Here is a 19600-nt window from a genome sequence, read left to right as displayed (position 1 = left end):
CCTACTCCACTGCTGTTTCTCCATAGCCCTGAAAATGTTTCCTTGTCGTGTATATATCCGATTGCCTTTATTGCAGTGTCTAATGGAGGTTTTATTTTCCAGGTGCTTGGATTGTCCTAAGGTGGGGCTAACGGAAGGTGAGGGAAGGGGATTGGCTGTGGGAGGTTGAATCCGTGAACCCTGTTACAATGCTCACTCCTGTGGGGGTCTCAGTAGCTGTGCAATTACACATCTCATCTCTGCATCAGCAGTGGGTTTGACCGAGACTGATGCAGAGCAGCGAGTGTGGAAAGCACCTGCACATCTTGAAATGTTACAGATGAGTGCTGGGTATTTCATACTGAGGCTGGCTGTGTTCTGTAGGTAACTTGTAAGTGCTCAAACTTCAGCTGCTCTCAATACACTCGTATTGCACTGTAACTACAGACTGTTTCTCTTGGGACGCCACATGGAGCTGCATTGGGGCAGGGTTTACCTAATGGAGGATTGAATGATGATCACATAGTTCAGCAGATAACTGATGAAGATTTGAGCATTAAGTCTTTCGCTCCTATCTGACATTTTCCTCTTTACACAAATGCTGAGACACACAGCAGTGTTTCCTGCTCTGAGTTAATTCTCTTGTTTTACAGATTCCTGCTTCTGATTCCAGATGTGAAGTTGGGCTGTGGACCAGTCTTGTACAGGTGTGTAGAGTTCAGTGCTGTACGTTCAGGGTTGGGCCCTACCTTCTCCTGCAGTATTAACCTCTGGCCTTCTGTGTGATGTATGAATTAGGTCTCTGAAACATGAGGAGAAATGAATGACTGACAGAAGTCGGCTCATTTGTTTTGATTTGCCTCTCGTGAGTCTGTGTAAAACAGATTTCCTTTCCTCTCCCCAGCTGTAACTGTTGTGACTGTTGCACAGTAAGTGTCCTGCTCTGTTCTATCTTTATAATGAGTGCCTGTGTGATGAAAACTTGATTCACAGGCTGGGTGCCTTTCTGTCTCTTGTTCAAGTGACAGCTCTCCATGTGAGTCCTTCACAATTGGCTCAGCTGCACATTTGCTTTATTACAGTTGAATAAAACTTTTAAGAGAAAAAGGAAGGAGTGCTCTCTCGCTGTCTCTGGGGTAGTGGAAATCTGAAACTGTCTCCCCAAATGCTGGGTCAGTTAAAATTTTCAAGACAGGTTTTTTTTTGTTGGGTAAGCGTATCAAGGGATATGGGGTTGAGGTACAGATCAGCCATAATCTGATTGAATGGTGGAACAGGCTTGGCGGTGAATGGCCCAATCCTGTTCCTTGTAGAAGTTAGGCTCTACCTCCCTTTCTTGGAGGCTTCTATTTGCTGGTCTGTTCAATGTAATAAGATTGTTCAACACCTGACCACAATTACAGAAGTCTTTACAATTATGAAGGGATTCATTAGGGTAGACATATTTCCACTTGTGGGGGAGTCCATAACTAGGGGCCATGAATATAAGATAGTCACTAATAAATCCAATAAGGAATTCAGGAGAAACTTCTTTACCCAGAGAGTGGTGAGAATGTGGAACTCACTACCACATGGAGTAGCATCGATGCATTTAAGGGGAAGCTAGATAAGTACACGAAGGAGAAAGGAATAGAAGGATATGTTGATGGGGTGAGATGAAGGGGGTGGGAGGAGGTGCGTGTGAAGCATAAACACCGGCATTGACCAGTTGGGCCAAATGGCCTGTTTGCTGTAAATTCTATGTAAAAATAATGATCCACCATAACTGATTCTGTGCTTGGTCTGGGTCCATGGTGGGACCTCACTGGGCCTGTAGAGTTGATGCGCTGCCTCCATCTCTTATAACAGAGCCTAGTGTTTCCTACAGTGCCATAACCGATCCAGTACATGGTCTGGTAGCCATGATATGGGATCACTGTCGCTGGCCCTGTCTGAACAGCTGTTTGAGCAGCAGCAGTGATTTTTTTTTTGTATTCGTTCATGAGGATGTGGGCGTCGCTGGCAGGGCCAGCATTTATTGCTCATCCCTAGTTGCCCTTGAGAAGGTGGTGGTGAGCCACCTTCTTGAACCGCTGCAGTCCACGTGGTGAAGGTACTTCCACTGTGCTGTTAGAGAGGGAGTTCCAGGATTTTGACCCAGCGACGATGAAGGAACAGCGATATACTTCCAAGTCAGGATGGTGTGTGTCTTGGAGGTGATGGTGTTCCCATGCGCCTGCTGCCCTTGTCCTTCTAGGTGGTAGAGATCGCTGGTTTGGGAGGTGCTGCTGAAGAAGCCTTGGTGAGTTGCTGCAGTGCATCTTGTAGATGGTACACACTGCAGCCACGGTGCGCTGGTGGTGGAGGGAGTGAATGTTTAAGGTAGTGGATGGGGCGCCAATTAAGCGGGCTACTTTGTCTTGGATGTTGTTGAGCTTCTTGAGTGTTGTTGGAGCTGCACTCATCCAGGCAAGTGGAGAGCATTTCTTCACACTCCTGACTTGTGCCTTGTAGATGGTGGAAAGGCTTTGGGGAGCCGGGAGGTGAGACACTCGCCACAGAATACCCAGCCTCTGACCTGCTCTTGTTGCCACAGTATTTATGTGGCTGGTCCAGTTAAGTTTCTGGTCAATGTTGACCCCCAGGATATTGATGGTGGGGGATTCGGTGATGGTAATGCAGTTGAATGTCAAGGGGCAGTGCTTAGACGCTCGCTTGTTGGGAGATAGTCATTGCCTGTGTATGTGTATGCAAAGGCTTTAACCAAACTTTGTATGAAACCTGTGATGAAAATGATTCTGCCATATGAACTCCATTGATTCTACTCTCAAACCGTTCCATTTAATCTAAGGTTTCACTGCTCTCTGTACATGCCGCCTTGTTGTGGGTTTGTTGGTAACCACATAGTCTCTGCATTTACAGGGAGCTGCACCAACTGGAGGATCCAAGCACGCAGAGGGTGAGTCTGTAAATTTCTTGTAGTTTAAGAAAGTCATTTTATCTAAATTCACATTGCAAGGCCAGTATTTGCGATGTGTTCTTGAGCTTGGAGTAATCCCCAGTTGAAATGACCTGGTGCCTGTTCTCACGGTGTCCAGCTCTGGGGTTTGAGACCCCGCTGGTACTGTGAATGGAAATTATGAAATCCATTCTTGAGTTCTCATTGGACGATGAAAGGATTTGTCTAATTCTGTTGCTAACCATAACCAAAATCTACAGGTGATGTGGGCTAAAAGCAGTGGTTGAGGGAAGGAGAGTACAAGAGGTGGAATGAGTCAGGTGTTGAACTTCTGTTGGTATCAACCTCATGTGCAGTAGAATCTACTAATTCCTGGTCTGCCATTTGGAAGAGACCTTGGGGGTGGGGTAATAGTGGAGAGTACAAACCGTGAAGGGCAGGTTGTAGAGTCTAGCATGCCAAAATCCAAACCGTACCACTCTTCAACAGGAATTTAGCTGAATTTGCAGTAGTCTAAGGGGGAAAAATTCAGTATCGCCCATTTTGTGGCGCTAATATCAGCCGGGTGCAAAGCTTAGCGCCCGGCGCTAAATATCGCCACTGACTGCAAAATTCGCCTCTATCGCCCCTGGAGGTGATTTGAGCGCTAAATCAGGCGCTACACACCTCTCTTAAGGCACTAACATTGAGGAGCAAGGGGCTACCTCAGAGCGCTACCGAAGCTTGGGTGATCTCAATTAGCAATGGAACCCAGACAGACTGGCGCCAGCCAGTTCTTAAAGGGGAGGGTCCATCCTGCTAGCCAGCCACACCCTGCTCATTGTAGCGTTGACTCTGGTGCTGGAAAGACCTACCGCCATTCTGCTGAGAGGAGTGATGGATAGGCCCAGGGAGAGAGCTCAGCGCTTTAGCAACCAGGCCTTGGTGGCTCTGGTTGGCGCTGTCAAGCAGCGACGGGCAGTGCTGTACCCAGAGAGTGGCAGGAGGCCAATGCCCCGGGAGAACATAAACATAAGAACATAAAAAATAGGAGCAGGAATAGGCCACTTGGCCCTCGAGCCTGCTCCATCATTCAATAAGATTATGGTTGATCTTGGGCTTAAAGCCACTTCCCTGCCCATTCCCCATAACCCTTCACTCTCTTATCTTGCAAAAATCTGTCTATCTCCACCTTAAATGTATTTAATGACCCAGCCTCCACAGCTCTCTGGGGCAGAGAATTCCACAGATTTACGACCCTTTGAGAGAAGAAATTCCTCCTCATCTCAGTTCTAAAAGGGTGACCCTTTATTCTGAAACTATGCCCCCGAGTTCTAGATTTCCCCATGAGGGGAAACATCCTCTCTGCATCAACCTTGTCGAGCCCCCTCAGTATCTTATGTTTCAATAAGATCACCTCTCATTCTTCTAAATTCCAATGAGTATAGGCCCAGCCTGCTCAACCTTTCTTCATAAGTCAACCCCCCTCGTCTCAGGAATCAACCGAGTGAATCGTCTCTGAACTGCCTCCAATGCAAGTATATCCTTCCTTAAATAAGGAGACTAAAACTGTACGCAGTACTCCAGGTGTGGTCTCACCAATACCCTGTACAGTTGTAGCAGGACTTCCCTGCTTTTATACTCCAACCCCTTTGCAATAAAGGTCAACATTCCATTTGCCTTTTTGATTACTTGCTGTACCTGCATGCTAACTTTTTGTGTTTCATGCACAAGGACCCCCAGGTCCCTCTGAACTGTAGCATTTTGTAATCTCTCTCCATTTAAATAATAATTTGCTTTTTTATTTTTCCTGCCAAAGTGGATAACCTTGCACTTTCCCACATTATACTCCACCTGCCAAATGTTTGCCCATTCACTTAGCCTGTCTATATCCCTTCGCAGATTCTTTGAGTCCTCTGTACAACTTGCTTTCCCACCCATCTCTGTATCATCAGCAAACCTGGTTACATTACACTCGGTCCCTTCATCCAAATCATTAATGTAAATAGTTGAGGCCCCAGCACCGATCCCTGTGGCACCCCACTAGTAACCGTTTGCCAACCGGAAAATGACCTATTTATCCCGACTCTCTGCTTTCTGTTAGTAAGCCAATTCTCTATCCATGCTAATATATTGCCCCCAACTCAGTGAGCTCTTATCTTATGCAGTAACCTTTTATGTGGCACCTTATCGAATGCCTTCTGGAAATCCAAATACACCACATCCACTGGCTCACCCTTATCCACCCTGCTCGTTACCTCCTCAAAGAACTCCAGCAAATTTATTAAACATGATTTCCCTTTCCTAAAACCATGCTGACTCTGCTTGACTGCATTATGATTTTCCAAATGCCCTGCTACTGCTTCCTCAATGAAGGACTCCAGCATTTTCCCAATGACAGATGTTAGGCTAACTGGTCTATAGTTTCCTGCTTTCTGTCTCCCTCCTTTCTTAAATAGGGGTGTTACATTTGCAGTTTTCCAATCTGCTGGGACCTCTCCAGAGTCCAGGGAATTTTGGTATGTTGCAACCAATACATCCACTATCTCTGCAGCCACTTCTTTTAAGACCCTGGGATGCAGGCCATCTGATCCAGGGGACTTGTCGTCTTTTAGTCCCATTATTTTACCAAGTACTTTTTCCTTAGTGATAATGATTGTCATTAGTTCCCCCCCTCCCTGTGGCCCCTTGATTATCTATTATTGGGATGTTGTTAGTGTCTTCTACCGTGAAGACAGATACAAAATATTTGTTCAGAGACTCTGCCATTTCCCTGTTCCCCATTATTAATTCCCCATTCTCATCCTCTAAGGGACCAACGTTTACTTTAACGACTCTCTTCCTTTTTATATACCTGTAGAAGCTCTTACTTTCTGTTTTAATATTTCTTGCCAATTTACTCTCATAATTCATCTCTCTCTATTATTTTTTTGGTCATCCTTTGCTGGTTTTTGAATATTTCCCAATCCTCTGGCCTCCCACCAATCTTGGCAACATTGTATGCCTTCATTTTCAATTTGATACCATCCTTTACTTCCTTAGTTAGCCACAGATAGTACTCCCTTCTCTTAAAATCTTTCCTTTTCACTGGAATATATTTTTGTTGAGAGTTATAAAATATTTCCTTAAATGTCCGCCACTGTATTTCAACTGTCTTACCTTTTAATTTATTTTTCCAGTCAACTTTAGCTAGTTCTGCCCTCATGCCATTGTAATTGCCTTTGTTTAAGACCAGGACACTGGTTTGAGATACAACTTTCTCACCCTCCAACTGAATTTGAAATTCAACCATGTTATGATCACTCTTTCCTGGAGGATCCTTTACTATGAGATCATTTATTAATTCTGTCTCATTACACAGTACCAGATGCAAGATAGCCTGCTCCCTGGTTGGTTCCATTACATACTGTTCTAGGAAACCATCCCAGATGCACTCTATGAACTCCTCCTCAAGGCTACCATGGCCAATTTGGTTTGTCCAATCAATATTAAAATCACCCATGATTATTACCGTACCTTTTTTACAGGCCTCCATTATTTGTAAATTTATACTCTGTCCAACAGTATTGCTACTGTTCGGGGGCCTGTAGACTACGCCCACCAGAGACTTTTCCCCTTATTATTTTTTATCTCCACCAAACCCATTCTTCTGAGTCAAAATCTCTTCTCACCACTGCACTGATCCCGAAGAGTCTGGAGGGAAGTGGCTCAGCATGTCTCCTCGAAGAGTCTGGTGCCGAGGACCCACACCCAATGTCGGAAGAAGTTCAACAACCTCACTCGGGTGGTCAGGGTAAGTAGCTGCTTTTCAATACCTCTACAATTCTCCATCTCAACTTCACTCTGTGCCCAGAGGGTTTAAAAACCCCAAATGCCCAACACTCATCCAAGACATATGGCCATCTCATAAAACACACACGCACATTCCACACCTTGCATACATTATGGGCTATTCAACTATGGGAGGCACATCAGGCAAACATATGGCTGCATACATTAAGGGCAATTCAACTATGGGAGGCACATCAGGCAAGCACATGGCTGCACACTCACACACCGTCCTTTTCCTTGCAGTCCCAGCTCTCTCATAACAGGCGGGAGCAGTAACACATGGGAGGAGGACCGGCTGACCTACACCTCCTCACTGATTTGAAGGCGAGAGTGCACAGGATCGTTGCCAGCCAGGTCATAGGTACCGTGGCCCCTGGAGTTGTTGACCCCCTTGGGGACAGCAATGGTATGTTCATCAGCTTTCTCTCCTCTCTCATACCACTTGCCCCTCACAACACCAGCCTTTTACACTTTCAATCCAACTTACTAACTGTCCCCAGTCCTTGCTCCCTTACTGCCCCCCTGTCCTCACGCTAAAGCCACTCTTGTACCTCCCTGCTTTCAGATCGTGAACCACCAGCAGACCAGCCTGTCCCTCAAACTGCCATTGGCAGCGATGGCCCAGACGAGGAGGAAGTGGAAGCCGGAGCCTCACCGCCTGCGTCTCCCGAGGGAGCCCATTCCGACACTGGGACCACGCCTTCCCTGGAAGGGAGCAGGGGGGTAGAGTCTGATTAGGGCGAAGCTCCTGGACCAGCGGGCTGCAGCAACGCCATGGGGGTAGGGAAGCTTGGGGGCCAGCTCCCCGGAGGGTGAGTAGGCAAATGAGTCCTGCTACACAGGACTCGGATGAGGACCGCGCAATCACGGCCATGAATAACCAGGCCTTGAGCATGCACACTGAGCTCATGGGTGCAATGGCAAGGGTGCCCGAAAGCATGGATGGACTGGCTAGGAGTGTGGAGCAGTCCGCTGCAGCATAGGCCAACGCAACGCAACGGCTTAGTGCTGCAATTCAGTCATTGGCTGGTGCCATCCAGTCTCAGACTGCTCTCATGCAGTCTCAGATTGATGTCACGCAAGCACTGACTGCTGCCATCCTCGCTGGGTCGCCCACAGTTCCTCGGGGATCTCACAGTACTGCAGCAGGGCAGCAATCTGTGCTCGAGCAGATTGCTTCGGATGCTGAGGTACTGCCCCGTGGGAGTGCCAGTGTGTCGGTCGAGCAGGAAGGTGCTGTCCTCTATCAGGATGACAGCATTCCTGCTCCCACCATTGGCACTTCCCCATTGCACTTGCCACGGCCTGCAACACAGCCAGCCCAGACTGCTGCCACCCATGCAGAGTTGGTGCAGTCTGCAGCCGGGCCCTCTAGGCCCAGAGCTGGTCGAGGGCATCCTTCAAGGGCATCTGCAGTCTCTGGATCTGACATTCAGCAGCCTTCCGCCAGCCTTGCTGCAGCCACTGGGACCCCATTACGGAGGAGCAGTAGGAGAGGAAGGGGGAAGTGCGCAGGGGATGGAGATCACCCTCGAAGGGCAAAAAGGAGGAGGTCTAAATAAATGGTGGGAATGTTTGTGGAAAGGTCGAGGTTCGTGTGATTATATTTGTTTATTGTTTTGACGTTTATCTCCAGCTTGTAAGAACGAGTTCTGTTAGTTCATGATTTGGTTTCTAATTGTTTGTCCTGAATAAATGACATACAGAGTTTGTAAAATAAAGACGTTTTTTAAATTAAAAATTTACATTTTTGGTCTTTTGAATCACTCCAGCTTTGGCCGGCTATAGGGGTTGCGGGTTGCTTTCCATGATGTTGCTCTCCATTCCAGAAGCCATCTTCTCAGTAGGGACCTAGAAGCGGCTTATCAGCCGTTCATGGACGGCCCTTGCACTGGCAACATTGTGTGCCTCCCTCTCACGTTGGTGCTGCTGCTGATCCTCCACCTCATCCTGCTCTTCCTCCTCCTCTCCCTCAGGTGGTGCACCAATCCCTGGTGGCAGTGACTGGGTCCTCAGGATTGCCAGGTTGTGAAGCATGCAGCACACAACTATGAACAGGGAGACTCACTCAGTAGAGTACTGCAGGGCTCCTCCTGAGTGGTCCAGACAGCGGAACTGTTGCTTTAGCTCGCCGATCTTCTGCTCAATTATATTCCTGGTGGCGCTATGGCTCTCATTATAACGCAGCTCGGCAGGGGTGTTGGGGTTACGGAGCGGTGTCATCAGCCAGGTGTACAGTGGATAACCCTTGTCCCTGAGGAACCATCCACTTGGATGATGCGGTGCCTGGAAAAGGTCTGGCACACCAGTCTGGTGCAGGATGAAAGCATCGTGGCTGCTGCCAGGATAGCGGGCTTTGACGGCGAGTATGAGCTGTGTGTGGTCACAGACCGACTGCACATTTAAGGAGTGGTGGTCCTTGCGGTTTCGGAATACCTCTGCATTTTCATGTGGTGCCTGCAATGCCACATGCGTGCAATCAATGGCGCCCTGCACCATGGGAAAGTCCGCTATCCTAGCAAAGCCACATGCGTGTTCGCGCTGCTTGCCCTGGGTTATGGGGAAAGAGATGTACTGGCGTCTCCTTTTATACAGGGCATTTGTCACCTCCCAGATACAACAATGGACAGCGAACTGGGAGATATTGGCGATGTCCCCAGTAGACGCTTGAAAGGAGCTGCTGGCATAAAAATTCAGAACCACTGCCACCGATGTCCTGGTCCTGAGTTGAGGCTGCAGAACTGGTTGCAGCAGGTGGCAGAGCTCAGTGACCACCTCCTTGCTGAAGCGCAGTCTGCGCAAACACTGCTCCTCAGACAAATGAAGGTATGAGAACTGCTCCCTGAATACCCGCGGAGGGTAAGGTCTCCTGTGCAGAGGCCTGTTGGCCCTCCTCCCTCTGACCATGTTTGCCACTCTCTGCACTTCTGCTGCCTCCGATTCTGCAGGTGCAAGACGATGCCCCAAGTCGGTGCAGCCCCCATAGTATCTTCTAAATCGCTGGAATGAAGGTGAAATAAAAATGAACACCAAAGTGCTGCTCAGGACCCAAAACTCCTTCACACAGCGTTGAATCTCTCCAGATGGCTCTCTCCCTCGCGGCATGCGTGGTGCAAAAATTTTGCCGACAAGAAAAGGCAGGAAGCGGCCGCCTTTAAATAGCGCTCACCCAGCCCCTTCTCGACTGCAAAACGTTCCCCTCTACCTGTCATTGCTAGCGACAGGCGGAAAGGGAGATAGATAGGCGTTTCTGCAACCGCCGGTGTGAGTCCCACATGGTGTCTTGTCTCCCTGGTGCCAGGGTTTAAAAAAAAATATTCACAGGATGTGGGTGTCACTGGCAAGGCCAGCATTTACTACCCATCCCTAATTGCCCTTGAGAAGGTGGTGGTGAGCCGCCCTCTTGAACTGTTGCAGTCCGTGTGGTGAAGGTACTGCCACAGTGCTGACTTTGTCGTAGCAGTTTGGTACAACTGAGTGGGCTTGCTAGGCCATTTCAGAGGGCAGTTAAGAGTCAACCACATTGCTATCTGGAGTCACATATAGGCCAGACTGGGTAAGGACGGCAGATTTCCTTCTCTAAAGGACATTAGTGAACCAGTTTCGGGTTTCCCCAACAATCTGGTAGTTTCATGGTGACCATTGCTGATACTAGCTTTTTTTTAAATTCCAAATTTATTTAATTAACTGAATTTAAATTCCCCCAGCTGCTGTAGTGGGATTTGAACTGTATTATTAGTCCAGTAACATAACCACTATGCTACCATACATTTGGAGGGGAGGGGAACAGCCAGAAGTTGTGGTCCATGTGGGAACCAATGACCTAGGAAGGAAAAGGGTTGAGGCCCTGCAGTGAGTTTCAGGAGCTAGGGAGTTTACTCCCAGTGCCATGTGCTAGTGAGTATAGGCAGGTTAATGCGTGGTTGGAGAAATGGTTCAGGACATGGTCCTGGAGCATTGGGACCAGTTCATGATGAACGGGTTGCACCTCAACAGAGCTGGGACCAATGTCCTCACAAGAAGGTTAACTGGCACTGTGAGGGAGGGTTTAAACTAATTTAGCAGGGGGAAGAATTACTGAAATGTGTACAAGAGAACTTTCTTGATCAGTGTGTTTCCAGCACAATGAGGAAGAAAACAGTGTTGGATCTAGTTCTATGGAATTAAGTGGAGCATGTTTCAGTGGGGGAAGGATTTGGGGAACAGTGATCATAATATCATCAGGTTTAGAATAGTTATGGAAAAGGACAAAGAACAATTATGTGTATAAATAAATACTTATAGGAGGGGGCTAATATCAGTGAGTTGAAAAGGGATCTGGCTCTGGTAGATTGGAATCAAAAATTGGTAGGCAAAACAGTAATTGAAGAATAGGAGGCCTTCAAAGAGGAGATGGTTCGGGTACAGAGTAGACACATTCCCATGAAGGGGGGGGGGGGAAAGAAGGGCATCTAAAACTAGAGCTCCCTGGATAACTACAGATAGAGATTAAAATGAAGCAGAAAAAGGCGTATGACAGATACAGCGGAGAAGCAAGCTGAATATAGAAAATAGAAATCTAACAAAGGGAGTAAGAGGGGCAAAGAGAGTATGAGAATAGATTAGTGGCTAACATAAAAGGGAACCCAAAAGTTTTATAAATATATAAATAGCAGAAGCATAGTCAAAGGAAGGGTAGATTAGGGACCAAAAAGATCTTTTTGGTCCCTAGAGGACATAGCTGAGGTACTAAATGAGTACTTTGCACCTTTCATCACTAAGGAGGATGCTGCCAATGTCACAGTAAAGGAGGAGGTAGTAGCGATATTGGATAGGATAAAAATAGATAAAAGAGGTACTTAGAGTAGAAAAGCCACCCAGTTCAGATGGAATGAATCCTAGGTTACTTAGGATTGTAAGGGTGGAAAGTGCGGAGGCTCTGGCCACAATCTTCCAATGCTTCTTAGGCATGGGAGTGGTGCCAGAGGACTGCCAATTTTGCACCCCTGTTCAAAAAAGGGGAGATGGATAAACCTGGCAATTATAGGCCAGTCAGCCTAACGTCAGTGGTGGGGAAACTTGGGAGACAATAATCATGGATAAAATTAATTGGCACTTGCAAAGGTATGGGCTAATAAATGAAAGTCAGTACAGATTTGTTAAAGGCAAATCGTGTTTGACTAACTTGATCAAGTTCTTTGATGAAGTAACGGAGAGGGTGGATGAAGGTAGTGCGATTGATGTGTATATGGACTTTCAAAAGGCATTTGCTAAAGTACCACAAAATAGACTTGTTAGCAAAACTGTGTTCAATTCAGGGCACCACACTTTAGGAAGCCTTGGATAGGATGCAGAAGATATTTACTATAATGGTACCTGGGATGAGAGACTACAGTTATGTGGAGAGATTGGAGAAGCTGGAATTGTTCTCCTTGGTATAGAGAAGGTTAAGGGGAGATTTAATAGAGGCGTTCAAAATTACGAAGGGTTTTGATAGAGTAAATAAGGAGAAACGGTTTCCACTGGCAGAAGTGTCGGTAACCAGAAGACACAGATTTTAGGTAATTGGCAAAAGAGCCAGACATGAGATGGAGAATTTTTTTTACACAGAATTAATTGTGATCTGGAATTCACTGCCTCAAAGGGTGGTGGAAGCAGATTCAATAATTACTTTCAAAAGGGAATTGGAAGGGGAAAAAATTGCAGGGCTATGGGGAAAGAGCAGGGGAGTGGGACCAATGTTCCCCCTAATTTTTCTTTGGGTGCATGGCCCCTTTAAGGGGCTGCACGACCCATTCACAGTTTTGTGCATGCACGAAATTTAACACTGAAAAAGCCTGTCGTGGGCTGCGTGAGACCGGCAGCGAGCTGCGCGGACAACGTTGAGTGGGACTAATTGATAGCTCTTTCAAAGAGCAGGCATGATGTGCCAAATGGCCTCCTTCTGTGCTCTATGGTGCTTAGAAGGTACAGAATAGGACAGGTGCCACAAACCAGCTATTCTTCACCTGTCCCTCCCCTTCCCCATATGTTCTGTGCTGTGACATTCTCTGATTTCACTACAGAAATACCTTTTGCAAATACCTTGTTCAAACTGGGACCACTGATATTCTGTACAGTTCACAATGGGGTTGCAATGCAGCTGAGATGTATCCCAGTATTTGGCTTTCAGTAGCCCCAACATGACTAGATGTTTCTGTTGAATGGTCAATGAGAGCCAAATCCTTTTGCTAATTGTCATCAGTTATTATTTACATCTCAAATTTCCTATGTATAACATTTTATCTACATTAAAAAAACTCTATATTAAAAATACAGTATGCATTGATTTCTAGTCCACAGCCTTCTTGCTATGATTTTTGGTCACACTTTTTATCAACATTTAATACTGAAAATGTTGATGTAATCGGTTATATTGGCAATCCCTTGTGTAGACAGGTCCTGGTGATGTAGTTCAACAGTATCCTCTAATCTGTGAGCAATGCCATGGGAGATCTAATGGTATACTTAAATTTTGAATCTTCCAATTGGAGCTTTTCTCCATCATGGCTTTGATATCTTAAAATTACAATTCCCTTCCCGTCTACATGTCTGGTGGCTGATTGCTGAGCATTTAGCCTCATGCAAGCAGCGCCTGAAGATTGTCAGAAGAAGGAGGCATGTGGGATTAGGACTACTGCTTGTGCGGAGGATGAACACCAGCATGGACTGGATGTGCCGAACAGCCTGTTTATGTAGTTCTATGAAAGTTCCAGTTTTGAGGACTTGTGGAAGAAAGTATTGGGAGTAGGAAATAGTGCACGATGGGATAGTGTTGAGGAAGCTCTAACCTGAGAAAGAAAGAATTTGCATTTATGTAGTGCCTTTCATGACCCAATCTCACACCCAATGAAATCCTGTAGTCACTGCTGCAATGTTGGGAAGAGTTGTACCCCCGTGCAATCTCTTGAAATTTGTTTCCAGCAGCCAAGTGGTTCTTTTGGTAGTATCTTGAGTGACTGGGACCAGATTGCCTCACTTCCAGTGACTGGGACCAGATTGCCTCACTCCCAGTGACTGGGACCAGATTGCCTCACTCCCAGTGACTGGGACCAGATTGCCTCACTCCCAGTGACTGGGGCCAGATTGCCTCACTCCCAGTGACTGGGGCCAGACTGCCTCACTCCCAGTGACTGGGACCAGACTACCTCACTCCCAGTGACTGGGACCAGACTGCCTCACTCCCAGTGACTGGGGCCAGATTGCCTCACTCCCAGTGACTGGGACCAGATTGCCTCACTCCCAGTGACTGGGGCCAGATTGCCTCACTCCCAGTGACTGGGGCCAGACTGCCTCACTCCCAGTGACTGGGACCAGACTACCTCACTCCCAGTGACTGGGACCAGATTGCCTCACTCCCAGTGACTGGGACCAGACTGCCTCACTCCCAGTGACTGGGACCAGATTGCCTCACTCCCAGTGACTGGGACCAGACTGCCTCACTCCCAGTGACTGGGACCAGATTGCCTCACTCCCAGTGACTGGGACCAGATTGCCTCACTCCCAGTGACTGGGGCCAGATTGCCTCACTCCCAGTGACAGGGACCAGATTGCCTCACTCCCAGTGCCTGGGACCAGATTGCCTCACTCCCAGTGACGGGGACCAGATTGCCTCACTCCCAGTGACTGGGGCCAGATTGCCTCACTCCCAGTGACTGGGGCCAGACTGCCTCACTCCCAGTGACTGGGGCCAGACTGCCTCACTCCCAGTGACTGGGGCCAGATTGCCTCACTTCCAGTGACTGGGGCCAGACTGCCTCACTCCCAGTGACTGGGGCCAGACTGCCTCACTCCCAGTGACTGGGACCAGACTGCCTCACTCCCAGTGACTGGGGCCAGATTGCCTCACTCCCAGTGACTGGGGCCAGACTGCCTCACTCCCAGTGACTGGGACCAGACTACCTCACTCCCAGTGACTGGGACCAGATTGCCTCACTCCCAGTGACTGGGACCAGACTGCCTCACTCCCAGTGACTGGGACCAGATTGCCTCACTCCCAGTGACTGGGACCAGACTGCCTCACTCCCAGTGACTGGGACCAGATTGCCTCACTCCCAGTGACTGGGACCAGATTGCCTCACTCCCAGTGACTGGGGCCAGATTGCCTCACTCCCAGTGACAGGGACCAGATTGCCTCACTCCCAGTGACTGGGACCAGATTGCCTCACTCCCAGTGACGGGGACCAGATTGCCTCACTCCCAGTGACTGGGGCCAGATTGCCTCACTCCCAGTGACTAGGGCCAGACTGCCTCACTCCCAGTGACTGGGGCCAGACTGCCTCACTCCCAGTGACTGGGACCAGACTGCCTCACTCCCAGTGACTGGGACCAGATTGCCTCACTCCCAGTGACTGGGACCAGACTGCCTCACTCCCAGTGACTGGGACCAGACTGCCTCACTCCCAGTGACTGGGACCAGATTGCCTCACTCCCAGTGACTGGGACCAGATTGCCTCACTCCCAGTGACGGGGACCAGATTGCCTCACTCCCAGTGACTGGGACCAGATTGCCTCACTCCCAGTGACTGGGACCAGATTGCCTCACTCCCAGTGACTGGGACCAGATTGCCTCACTCCCAGTGACTGGGACCAGATTGCCTCACTCCCAGTGACTGGGACCAGACTGCCTCACTCCCAGTGACTGGGACCAGATTGCCTCACTCCCAGTGACTGGGACCAGATTGCCTCACTCCCAGTGACTGGGACCAGATTGCCTCACTCCCAGTGACGGGGACCAGATTGCCTCACTCCCAGTGACGGGGACCAGATTGCCTCACTCCCAGTGACGGGGACCAGATTGCCTCACTCCCAGTGACTGGGGCCAGATTGCCTCACTCCCAGTGACTGGGGCCAGATTGCCTCACTCCCAGTGACTGGGACCAGATTGCCTCACTCCCAGTGACTGGGACCAGATTGCCTCACTCCCAGTGACTGGGGCCAGATTGCCTCACTCCCAGTGACTGGGGCCAGACTGCCTCACTCCCAGTGACTGGGACCAGACTGCCTCACTCCCAGTGACTGGGACCAGATTGCCTCACTCCCAGTGACTGGGACCAGATTGCCTCACTCCCAGTGACTGGGACCAGATTGCCTCACTCCCAGTGACTGGGACCAGATTGCCGCTCTCCCCAGCCTGGAGAAATCCTCATTTTCAGGAAGGAGTGTGTGAGTCATTGCAAATCTGCTATTCTCTGATCATCAACAAGGCCGTCCAATACATGTGACACCTCAAAACAAACACAGCATGGACATTTCTCTAGAATCAGTTTATTTTCCCCACATTTCTGCCTCTGTCTGCTGGAGGTGGTGGGTGACTCATGTTTATGAGTTTTCAGCAGTTGTCCTTCAGTGTTAGCAGGTTATTGGGTCATCACACCTCAGCCTGATCGTGCTTTCACACCACTTCTTTTTCAATATTCTCTTCACGGTTATAATCCTTGCACTAGTAACAGGGATTCAAATTATGCAAAATTCATTTTTTTTTAATGTAATGGGTCAATCCTGATAGCTTAGAGGGAAGGACAGAAAGCAGAGAACAGGAAAAACAGGTGGATGGGAGATTAGAATAACTTTTAGCTGTAGTAGTTTTGATGTCAGAAACATCCATAAAGTCTGTCTAACCTCCCTCTCCCCGTCTACAACCTCCCTCTCCCCATCTCTAACCTCCCTCTCCCGTGTCTAACCTCCCTCTCTCCCCCAGTTATTACCCCATATCCAGCATCTTTCTCTCCCCCCGTTATAACCCCGGGTCCAACGCCCCATGTTATAAACCAGTATCCAGTTGTCAATTTGTAGATGATGATCAATAAAATGGTGGAGGTATTCAATAAATATTTTGCATTGGTCTTTACTAAAGAGACAGGTATCAGAGCGAAGGTGAATCCTGTGAGTTGATATGATGGATAAAAGTAAAATTTTAGATAAATTAGTTAGACTCAAGCCCCAGGACCTAACGGATGCATTGTAGATTCATCCTCGGATCCTGAGGGAGGAGACTGCAGAAGCGCAAAAAATGATATTCCAGGGCCCTATTGTGTGTGGATGTGTGCCAGAGGACTGGAGAATGGCCAGTGTAGAACCCACTTTATAAAGTAGACTGTGCAAATCCGGGTAATTACAGGCCAGTTAACATCTGCAGTAGGGAAAATCTTAAGAGTCTTTAATTAACAATGAAATTGCTTTTTATCTGGTTAAAGATAAAACTGCTCGATGCAGTCAGAACAGATTTCAAAAGGGATAATCGTGCTCAACAAACCTCAGAATTCATTGAAGAGGTAACAGATGGTAGATGGGGAGACACAGTGGAGGTGGTGTACATGGACTTTAGAAAAGCCTTTGACAAGGTACCACACGGAAGATTACTTGAGGAGATTAAGGAATATGGAATTGGGGGAAGGATAGCAAACTGGATAAAAAATTGGTTAGAAGGGAGGAAACAGAGTAGGAGTTAAGGGCAGTTTTTCAGTGTGGTTGGAAGTGGGTAGTCGTGTTCCACAGGCATCTGTTCTGGGGCCACTTCTGTTCACTGTGTCTGTCAATGATTTGGATATAGATCTAAAGGGAGTGGTGTTGAAATGTGCAGATGATGCCAAAATAGGAGGAATAGTTAATTCTTTAGAAGATATAAGGAAGCTGCAAAGGGGTATTGATAACATGGGGGAATGGGCTAAAAAGTGGCAGATGGAATTCAATGTCAGTAAGTGTGAGGTGATGCATTTTGGTAAAATTAACAGCAGTAATTATACTCTGAGCAGAATTAGGTTCAGTGCTGTGAAGAGCAGAGTGATTTGGGGGTGGGGACAGGTTCACAGAACATTAAAGGCAGCACCTCATGTTGATAAGACTGTAAAAAAAAGCTAATGGAATTCTATGTTTTATTTCAAGAGGTATTGAATATAAAAACCAAAGCGGTAATGATGAAACAATATAAAATCTTAATAAGACTTCAGTTGGAGTACTGTGTGCAGTATTGGACTCCACACTATAGGAAGGATATTGAGGCTTTAGCGAGGGTACAACACAGATTTGCTCAGATGCTGCCTGGTATGAGAAAATATAAATACAAAGAAAAACTTGAAAAATTGAGACTTATAACTATGCAGATTACGGGACAATATGACAGAAGTGTTTAAAAATATGAAAGGATGGGACAGGGTAGATAGAATCAGACTGTTTCCAGTAGTTGAGGGGTCTAGATAGAGGGACCATAGATACAAGATTAAATGTAAGAGATTTAGAACAGAGAGCAGGAGAAACTTCTTCACACAGAGCTAAGGCTGTGGAATTCACCGCCAGGGTTAGTGGTTGAGGCAGAAATGATGTCAACATTCAGGATTTGATTGGATAGGTGGATGAAGGAAAAGGGATATGGGAACAGGGTGGGTAAATGTGATTAGGACTATCTGCTTAGGCAGAATGGTCTGTTTCTGTGTTGTAACTTCTATCTATAACTTCCCTCTTCCCAGTGTTAAAACAATGTATCCAATCTCCCTCTACCCCACGTAATAACCCTTATTTTATCAATACTACTTTGGCCACAATTCCTCTTGTTCTGTGTTGAACGCGTGACTCCGTACACTAACTGTAACCTATTCATTTCTAGGAATACAATACTTAACCTTTTCCCAACCTTGGTGCCACCTAATCACCGCTGGATTCATCCCATTTCATTCCCCCTCCAAACTTGGTGCCCTGCACCTGGCTTTCTCTTTGTGTTCGTTCTGGCTGGGTTCATCTATAATCTAAATATAAAAAGCCAAGTTACTGGTTTAATTATCCAAATCCTGAGAATGGCAGCAGCTCTGACCTATGCAGCTGTTCAAGTCTTTTTGTGACGTGAAGCACTTTATGTCCCTCCTGTCTCCTCACCAAACAGACTCTGGTTGTCGGTAGCCATAGGAACAGAAGGAGACCATTCAGCCCCTCGAGCCTGTTCTGCCATTCAATTAGATCATGGCTGATCTGTAAATTAACTCCACCTATCCACCTTGGTTCCATATCCCTTATTACCCTTACCCAACAAAAATCTATCAATACAAAAGCAAAATACTGCAGATGCTGGAAATCTCAAATAAAAACCAAAAATACTGGAAATACTCAGCAAGTCAGGCAGCATTTATGGAGAGAGAAACAGAGTTAATGTTTCAGTTCTGAAGCAAGGTCATCGACCTGAAACGTTAACTCTGTTTCTCTCTCCACAGATGCTGCCTGACCTGCTGAGTATTTCCAGCATTTTCTGTTTTTATTTCAGAAATCTATCAATCTCAGTTTTGAAATTTTCAATTGACCCCCAGCCTCAACAGCTTTTTGGGGGAGAGTTCCAGATTTCCACGACCCTTTGTGTGAAGAAGTGCTTTCTGACATCACCCCTGAACGGCCAAGCTCTAATTTTAAGGTTATAGAAACATAGAAGATAGGAGCAGGAGTAGGCCATTCGAGCCTGCTCCGCCATTCAATGAGATCATGGCTGATCATGCCGCCCTTGTTCTGGACTCTCCCACCAGAGGAAATAGTTTCTCTCTATCTACACTATCAACCTTTTATCATCATCCATGTGTTCCTCACCACTGCTAGATGTGTGTCAACCATTAGGTTTGAAACATTTCCAGGACAGGAGTGTCAGCTGAGAGTGAAACACAAGTTTTAGAGAGAGAGAGAGAGAGAGAGAGAGAATCTGTCCTACCCGTCAGTGTGCTAGTGGCAAGCACCTCATCAGAGAGAAGTGGGCCAGGTCAGCAGGGTCAGTGAAAACGCTCCAATCCCACTCAACCCCATTTCCCGCCCCAAACTAACGTGTTCTTCAGAAGCATTTCTGCACCAATATCAATGGGTTGGTGACTTCATTCGTTTATTCTG

The 19600-nt window shown here is 47.3% G+C and overlaps 2 non-coding genes across 2 annotated transcripts; both read left to right on the top strand.

The window, feature by feature from the left end:
• The first annotated feature begins 481 nt into the window (after nt 1–481).
• Nucleotides 482–566, top strand: LOC147121693 (small nucleolar RNA snR60/Z15/Z230/Z193/J17). Its single transcript, XR_015077768.1, has one exon. It is a non-coding gene; the product is annotated as a small nucleolar RNA snR60/Z15/Z230/Z193/J17 (small nucleolar RNA).
• A 2170-nt stretch (nt 567–2736) lies between these two features.
• LOC147121692 (small nucleolar RNA SNORD47) lies at nt 2737–2812 on the top strand. Its single transcript, XR_015077775.1, has one exon. It is a non-coding gene; the product is annotated as a small nucleolar RNA SNORD47 (small nucleolar RNA).
• The last annotated feature ends 16788 nt before the right edge of the window (nt 2813–19600 follow it).

Source organism: Somniosus microcephalus, chromosome 3, assembly GCF_052327205.1.
Source record: "Somniosus microcephalus isolate GS21.2 chromosome 3, FLI_Smic_1.0, whole genome shotgun sequence".
In the NCBI taxonomy this organism is placed as follows: Eukaryota; Metazoa; Chordata; class Chondrichthyes; order Squaliformes; family Somniosidae; genus Somniosus; species Somniosus microcephalus.
Note: the sequence above shows the minus strand (reverse complement) of the source record. Positions and strands in the feature narration are given on the sequence as shown.